Below are 9,215 nucleotides of genomic sequence, written 5' to 3'. Positions count from 1 at the left end.
TCTCGACATCACCCTGAACCTGCCAGCCCCTGCCGACAATATATAAATTCAGAAACATTCACCATCCTCAGTGCTTCTCTCCAGGGACAGAGAAGCTTCATCCTGGTCTCCTGCATGGTTTTCAAACTTCCTCCATGTGGTCGGGCCCCTGTAAATACTGACACATTCCTGGTGACCCTCTGTAAATATTGACACATTCCTAGCAACCCTCCGTAGATACTGACACATTCGTGGTGACCCTCTCTAAATACTGACACATTCCTGGCGACCCTCTGTAAATACTGACACATTCCTGGCGACCCTCTGTAAATACTGACACATTCCTGGCGACCCTCTGTAAATACTGACACATTCGTGGTGACCCTCTGTAAATACTGACACATTCCTGGCGACCCTCTGTAAATACTGACACATTCCTGGCGACCCTCTGTAAATACTGACACATTCCTGGTGACCCTCTGTAAATACTGACACATTCCTGGTGACCCTCTGTAAATATTGACACATTCCTGGCGACCCTCTGTAAATACTGACACATTCCTGGTGACCCTCTGTAAATACTGACACATTCCTGGTGACCCTCTGTAAATACTGACACATTCCTGGTGACCCTCTCTAAATAATGACACATTCCTGGCAACCCTCTGTAAATACTGACACATTCCTGGCGACCCGCTCTAAATACTGACACATTCCTGGCGACCCTCTGTAAATACTGACACATTCCTGGTGACCCTCTGTAAATACTGACACATTCCTGGTGACCTTCTCTAAATACTGACACATTCCTGGTGACCCTCTGTAAATACTGACACATTCCTGGCGACCCGCTCTAAATACTGACACATTCCTGGCGACCCGCTCTAAATACTGACACATTCCTGGTGACCTTCTCTAAATACTGACACATTCCTGGTGACCTTCTCTAAATACTGACACATTCCTGAAGACTCTGTAAATACTGACACATTCCTGGCGACCCTCTCTAAATACTGACACGTTCCTGGTGACCTTCTGTAAATACTGACACATTCCTGGTGACCCTATGTAAATACTGACACATTCCTGGCAACTCTCAGTACATACTGACACATTCCTGGTGAGCCTCTAAATACTCTCACATTCCTGGTGACCCTCTGTAAATACTGACACGTTCCTGAAGACTCTGTAAATACTGACACATTCCTGGCAACTCTCCCTAAATACTGACACATTCCTGGTGACCTTCTCTAAGTAATGACACATTCCTGAAGACTCTGTAAATACTGACACATTCCTGGCAACTCTCCCTAAATACTGACACATTCCTGGTGACCCTCTCTAAAAACTGACACATTCCTGGTGACCCTCTCTAACTACTGACACGTTCCTGGTGAGCCTCTGTAAATACTGACACATTCCTGGTGACCCTCTCTAAAAACTGACACATTCCTGGTGACCCTCTCTAACTACTGACACGTTCCTGGTGAGCCTCTGTAAATACTGACACATTCCTGGTGACCCTCCATAAATAGTGACACATTCCTGGCGACTTTCAGTAAATACTGACACATTCCTGGCGACCCTCTCTAAATACTGACACATTCCTGGTGACCCTCTCTAAATACTGACATATTCCTGGCGACCCTCTCTAAATACTGACACATTCCCGGCAACTCTCCGTAAATACTGACACATTCCTGGCGACCTTCTGTAAATACTGACACATTCCTGGTAACTCTCTGTAAATACTGACACATTCCTGGCGACCCTCTCTAAATACTGACATATTCCTGGCGACCCTCTCTAAATACTGACACATTGCTGGCGACCCTCTATAAATACTGACACACTCCTGGCAACTCTCCGCATCCCAACAAACCACTCCCCCCTCCACTCTGACCAAAAAGTGCCATCAGTGCCCATTTAATGTTAGTATTGGTGTCCTGATCGCTGCCCAATTTGTGCATCGTTCTTTTTTAAATTTAAAGCCTTAATTTATTTTTTGAAAGGGAATTTTGGGGATTTCTCCTCATTTTGTTGCTAAGACACTAGTATCACACTGTGTGTATTGTACATTTATTTGACTTTCATTGTATCTATGTACATTATTTTGAAATGATGCTTTTTTTGGCACATGCATAATTGCATTAATAATATGAATAAAAAGGCTTTAGAATTTTGAATCTTTGTTTGAGTGAGATTATCCAGCTATACACCAAAATGTTTTCCTCTCCATTTTCTGTTGCAGCCCTGACTGGGAAACTGGTTAACACCAGTCTCTACGTCACCCTGAATCTGCCAGCCCCTGCCGACAATATATAAATTCAGAAACATTCACCATCCTCAGTGTTTCTCTCCAGGGACAGAGAAGCTTCATCCTGGTCTACTGCATGGTTTTCAAACTTCCTCCATGTGGTCGGGCCCCTGTAAATACTGACACATTCCTGGTGACCCTCTGTAAATACTGACACATTCCTGGTGACCCTCTGTAAATACTGACACATTCCTGGCGACCCTCTGTAAATACTGACACATTCCTGGCGACCCTCTCTAAATACTGACACATTCCTGGCGACCCTCTCTAAATACTGACACATTCCTGGTGACCCTCTGTAAATACTGACACATTCCTGGTGACCTTATATAAATACTGACACATTCCTGGTGACCCTCTGTAAATACGGACACATTCCTGGCAATTCTCCGTAAATACTGACATATTCCTGGCAACCCTCTCCAAATACTGACACATACCTGGTGACCCTCTGTAAATACTGACACATACCTGGTGACCCTCTGTAAATATTGACACATTCCTGGTGACCTTATATAAATACTGACACATTCCTGGTGACCCTCTGTAAATACTGACACATTCCTGGCGACCCTCTATAAATACTGACACATTCCTGGCGACCCTCTGTAAATACTGACACATTCCTGGCGACCCTCTGTAAATACTGACACATTCCTGGTGACCCTCTGTAAATACTGACACATTCCTGGCGACTCTCTGTAAATACTGACACATTCCTGGCGACTCTCAGTATATACCGACAAATACTGACACATTCCTGCTGACCCTCTCTAAATATTGACACATTCCTGGTGACCCTCTCTAAATACTGACACATTCCTGGAGACCCTCTGTAAATACTGACACATTCCTAGCGACTCTCCATAAATACTGACGCATTCCTGGTGACCCTCTGTAAATACTGACATATTCCTGAAGTGCCTCTGTAAATACTGACACATTCCTGGCGACCCTCTGTAAATAATGACACATTCCTGGTGACCCTCTCTAAATAATGACACATTCCTGGCGACCCTCTGTAAATACTGACACATTCCTAATGACTCTCTGTAAATAGTGACACATTCCTGGCAACTCTCTGTAAATACTGACACATTCCTGGCAACTCTCTGTAAATACTGACATATTCCTGGTGACCCTCTGCAAATACTGACACATTCCTGGCGACCCTCTGTAAATACTGACACATTCCTGGTGACCCTCTGTAAATACTGACACATTCCTGGCGACCCTCTGTAAATACTGACACATTCCTGGCGACCCTCTGTAAATACTGACACATTCCTGGCAACCCTCTTTAAATACTGACACATTCCTGGCAATTCTCCCTAAATACTGACACATTCCTGCTGACGCTCTCTAAATACTGACACATTGCTGGCGACCCTCTGTAAATACTGACACACTCCTGGCAACACTCCGTATACCAACAAACAACTCCCTCCTCCACCCTGACCAAAAACTGCCATCAGTGCCCATCTAATGTTAATATTGGTGTCCTGATCACTGCCCAATTTGTGCATCGTTCTTTTTTAAAATTAAAGCCTTAATTTATTTTTACAAAGAGAATTTTGGGGATCTCTCCTCATTTCGTTGCTAAGACACTAGTATCACACTGTGTGTATTGTACGTTTATTTGACTTTCAGTGTAACTATGTACATTATTTTGAAATGATGCTTTTTTCGGTACGTGCATAATTGCATTAATAATATGAATAAAAAGGCTTTAGAATTTTGAATCTTTGTTTGGAGTGAGATTATCCAGCTATACACCAAAATGTTTTCCCCTCCATTTTCTGTTGCAGCCCTGACTGGGAAACTGGTTAACACCAGTCTCTATGTCACCCTGTACCTGCCAGCCCCTGCCGACAATATATAAATTCAGAAATATTCACCATCCTCAGTGCTTCTCTCCAGGGACAGAGAAGCTTCATCCTGGTCTACTGCATGGTTTTCAAACTTCCTCCATGTGGTCGGGCCCCTGTAAATACTGACACATTCCTGGTGACCCTCTGTAAATACTGACACATTCCTGGTGCCCCTCTGTAAATACTGACACATTCCTGGTGACCCTCTGTAAATACTGACACATTCCTGGTGCCCCTCTGTAAATACTGACACATTCCTGGTGACCCTCTGTAAATACTGACACATTCCTGGTGACCCTCTGTAAATACTGACACATTCCTGGTGACCCTCTGTAAATACTGACACATTCCTGGCGACCCGCTCTAAATACTGACACATTCCTGGTGACCCTCTGTAAATACTGACACATTCTTGACGACCCTCTGTAAATACTGACATATTTCTGGTGACCCTCTGTAAATACTGACACATTCCTGGTGACCCTCTGTAAATACTGACACATTCCTGGTGATCTCCTCTAAACACTGACACATTCCTGGCGACCCTCTGTAAATACTGACACATTCCTGGCAACTCTCCATAAATACTGACACATTCCTGGCGACCCTCCCTAAATACTGACACATTCCTGGCAATTCTCCGTAAATACTGACACATTCCTGGCGACCCTCTCTCAATACTGACACATTCCTGGCGACTTTCAATAAATACTGACACATTCCTAATGACTTTCAGTAAATACTGACACATTCCTGGCGACTTTCAGTAAATACTGACACATTCCTGGCGACCCTCTCTAAATACTGACACATTCCTGGTGCCCCTCTGTAAATACTGACATATTCCTGGTGACCCTCTGTAAATACTGTCACATTCCTGGCGACCCTCTGTAAATACTGACACATTCCTGGTGACCCTCTGTAAATACTGACACATTCCTGGCGATCATCTCTAAATGCCGACACATCCCTGACGAGACACTTAAAATACTGACACATTTCCTGGTGACCCTCTGTAAATACTGACACACTTCTGGTGATCCCCTGTAAATTCTGACAAACTCCTATCCCCGTGTAAATACTGACAGACTCCCCAGGACGCCTCTGTAAATACCGACAGACTCCTGGAGATCTCCTTTAAATACTAACTCACTCCTGGGGAACCCCTGTGAATACTGACACCCTCGATTTTCAAATGCCTCCATGACCTTGTGTTTCCCTATCTATGTAGTCCCTCTGCCTCTCTACCTCTTATTCACCCTTTAAGACACTCCTTGACCAAGCTTTTGGTCAAGTCCTTCTGTGGCTCTGTATCATATTTTGTTTTATAATGCTCCTGTGAAGTGCCATGGGATGTTTTACTACTTTAAAGGTGCTATATAAATGCAAGTTGTTATTAGTAGTCATTTGGTAGTACAGAACTTGAGTAGCGCTGAGAAAAAAGATGTGTCGACATGTCTCTTTTTTCAGCAATACTCAAGTTGTTATTACCATTTCGAATCTGTTCTACAGGATTAATGCTTCTAGAATAAAACTACTCCTAATAATGGATTTTTTAAAATGACTGTAATGTTAGAGAATTTTTTCAGAATGAAACTGTCCAGCGCAGGGAGATGGCTATTCCTCAGGATCGAATCTAATAAATGAGGCACCTTGTTCCACTTAAAGTGTTCAGGATTCTTGAATTATGCAAACTGATGAGTGATGCATAAATCAACCTCCCTTGTCCAATAACTTTCATAGAAATGAATAACTGAGATTATAATCTTGAAATAACTGAGTTCCTTAATGTTTTCATGTGAAACTTTTGCTTTGTTTGATTTTTTTTAGTAATTTGTTCTTGGGATGTGGGTGTCACAGGCAAGGCCAACGTTTATTGTCCATCCCTAATTACCCTTGAAGTATGAGGCTTGCTAGGTCACTTCAAAGAGAAGCTAAAAGTCAACCATGCACTACATGTGACTCCACAGCAACAAGTGAGGACAAAGGATTTCGCCCCCCAGATTGGGTTTTACGGCAATCTGGTAGTTTCATAGTCACTGTTACAGAGCCTAGCTTTTTATTTCAGTTTATTTAATTGAATTTAAAATCCCCCAGCTGACATAGTGGGAATTGAACCCTTTGTCTCCAGAGCAGTTGTCCAGGTCTCTGAATTACTAGTCCTGTAAAATAACCACTATGCTACTGTCCCCATGTTTTAACAGAAACACCGATCACTTCAAAACAAAAGATATCGCAATAAAATAGAAAACAGCAAAAATCCAAGGGCGGAATTTTCCGGCACGTTGGCGTCGGGTGTGTTCGGCGGCGTAAGCGGACAATATGGCGAGAAGGCCAAAAATCGGTTTCACAATGTTGTGAAACCAGTTTGCAATCGTCCGCTCTGCCTGTCAGTGACGGGCCACGTTTCCCACCCTCGGGCATCAGGACCTTCATTGTAATACATCTGCATATCATTATAAGCCCAGCTTGCAGGAATCATTCCCCCCTCATTGGATCATCCAAGTATCACGCCGACGTGTTTCACAACTGTACATAAGCGACGTGCATCTGGCGAGCTGCACTTCGGTCGGGACTTTGAGGTTTGTTTACCTACTTTGCTTTGGGCAGCACTCGCAGTCATCAGCGCCAGGCTTCACAGACACCACCACATCACTTTTGGAGGGGCTCACGGGCAGGTCTCTACCTACCAGACTAATCGTAAGGGTGGGTGCAGGGTCCTCAATGGCTGCAGGGTTAGGGTTTGCTTGGGGAAGGGGGAGAAGTGGCCTCAGGCAAGGGAAGAGGCTGCAGGACAAGAGCTGTACTGGGGAAGGAGAGTATCCCAGGGTGTGTGTGGGGGCATATGTTGATCTGTGCAAATGGCCTCAAGATGGTGAGGGCTGAGGAAGCAGTCTCCAGAGGAGATGAGGCCAGATGGAGACGTGAGGGTGTGTGTGAGAGAGTGAGTGGTGATGTCCCTTGAGCTGGCAGTGAGTGAGATGCCAGTGAATGTGTGATGGGCTTGTGTGTGTGTGAGTTTAGAGTGATGAGATGGTTGCCATACCCTGGCAGCACAGATGAGATCATTCATCTTCTATCTGCATTGGATGGACAAACTCTTCTGTGCAATATTGGCACTGATCACCACTGCCATCGCCTACCAAGCCGGAGTGGTAATGTTACTGCCCCTCCTGTGGCCAGAGCAGTGGTAGAGGACATCATGGTGGGCCTCCACAGTGTCCAAAAGGCGCTCCAGGAACGTGTTACTGAATCGGGCGGGGAGGGGTGGGGGCTGCATTCTTCTTACCTTTCGGAGCCATGTCTTCTGTGCAGCAGTCCTGGGCTGGAAGCACTGAGAGATGTGCACGCGGCTACACTTTAAATATGGCGCTCAGCATGAGGAAGCGGCAAGGTGACAGCATGACGGGCAAATGAGAGCCTGCCCACCATTGAAAGGGCGTGTTTCCCGGGAATGTATGATTAATGAGACGGGATTGGGACAATACAGCGTGAAAAGCTGCAATTGCAGCCAGCAGATAAACCATTCTTTTTCCCGCCTGCTACCGCTGTTAGTGCAAATCTGGGATGATTCCACTGCAAGGCTCATCTTCAGAAGTGACAGGTAGAAGTACTGAAGAAAGCTGTTAAATACTAGTAATGACCGTCTTGCTGATGTCGGATGTGCAGGGTAAACCTCCCAAAACTCAATATATTTTTATTTCTCTTTACGGAATGAATACTAGAAACCTTCTACCCATTTATTACACTCAGCAGGTGTTTAAGTTTTGAAATGCAACAGTACTACATGTCCTATCTGGCTTGGTGTAGTCATGTGACCTCTGCCATGAGGGAAGCTCTTTAAGCTGCCATCTTACAATCAGTTCAATAGAGACCTCTCATTGAGAGGACACTGAGAAAGCACTGCCGTCTTTAAATACGAAACAGCAGGCAAATATTTGCTGTGTCTGTAGCAAATGACTGTCAGTCCCTGGCCTGAGTTAGCTGATCTTTACTGAGGTGATGGTAAGGGGTACTACAATCAGCTTCCACATACCTGTTCCTGATCACTATTCAGCCGTGTCTGCTGGATAGCGTGTGTGGGGGGGATGTCAGGTGAAGAGAGAATCTACCCTTTCTCTAGTGAAGAATGCAACTTGTGCCTGTCAAATAAAATAAAGAATTGCACCTTTCAGAACCTCAGGATGTCCCAAAGTGCTTTAGAGCCAATGCAGACTTTTGTTTTTGAAGTGTAGTCATTGTCATAATTTTGAAGATGCAGTGGCCAAATGTTTCCACAGCAATTTCCCACAAACAGCGATGAGATCATGACTGGATAGCCTGTGTTTTTTTGAGTTATGTTGGTTGAGGGATAAATGTTGTCCAGGACACTGGGGAGAACTCCCCTGCTCTTCTTTAAAATAGTGGCCATTGGGTCTTTTGCATCCTCCTGAGACGGCAGACGGGATTTTGGTTTCATATCTCATTCGGAAGATAGCACCTCCAACAGTGCTGCGCTCCCTTAGTACTTCCCTTCCAATGGTGCGGCCCTCCCTCAGTACTGTCCCTCTGACAGTGTGACGCTCCCTCAGCACTGACCTTCCGACAGTGCGGTGCTCTGTCAGCACTTACCCTCCGACAGTGCAGCACTCCCTCAGCACTGACCCTCCGACAGTACGACGCTCCCTCAGCACTGACCCTCCGACAGTGCAGCACTCCCTCAGCACTGACCCTCCGACAGTACGACGCTCCGTCAGCGCTGACCCTCCGACAGTGCAGCACTCCCTCAGCACTGACCCTCCGACAGTGCAGCACTCCCTCAGCACTGACCCTCCGACAGTACGACGCTCCGTCAGCACTTACCCTCTGACAGTGCAGCATTCCATCAGTACTGACCCTCCAACGGTGCGGTGCTCCCTCAGCAATGACTCTCCAACAGTGCGGCGCTCTGTCAGTACTGACGCTCCGACAGTGCAGCACTCCCTCAGCACTGACCCTCTGACAGTGCGGTGCTCCCTCAGCACTTACCCTCTGACAGTGTGGCGCTCCCTCAGCACTTACCCTCTGAC

The sequence above is a fragment of the Cetorhinus maximus genome, chromosome X (genome assembly GCF_964194155.1).
Source record: "Cetorhinus maximus chromosome X, sCetMax3.hap1.1, whole genome shotgun sequence".
NCBI classification, from domain to species: domain Eukaryota; kingdom Metazoa; phylum Chordata; class Chondrichthyes; order Lamniformes; family Cetorhinidae; genus Cetorhinus; species Cetorhinus maximus.
Note: the sequence above shows the minus strand (reverse complement) of the source record.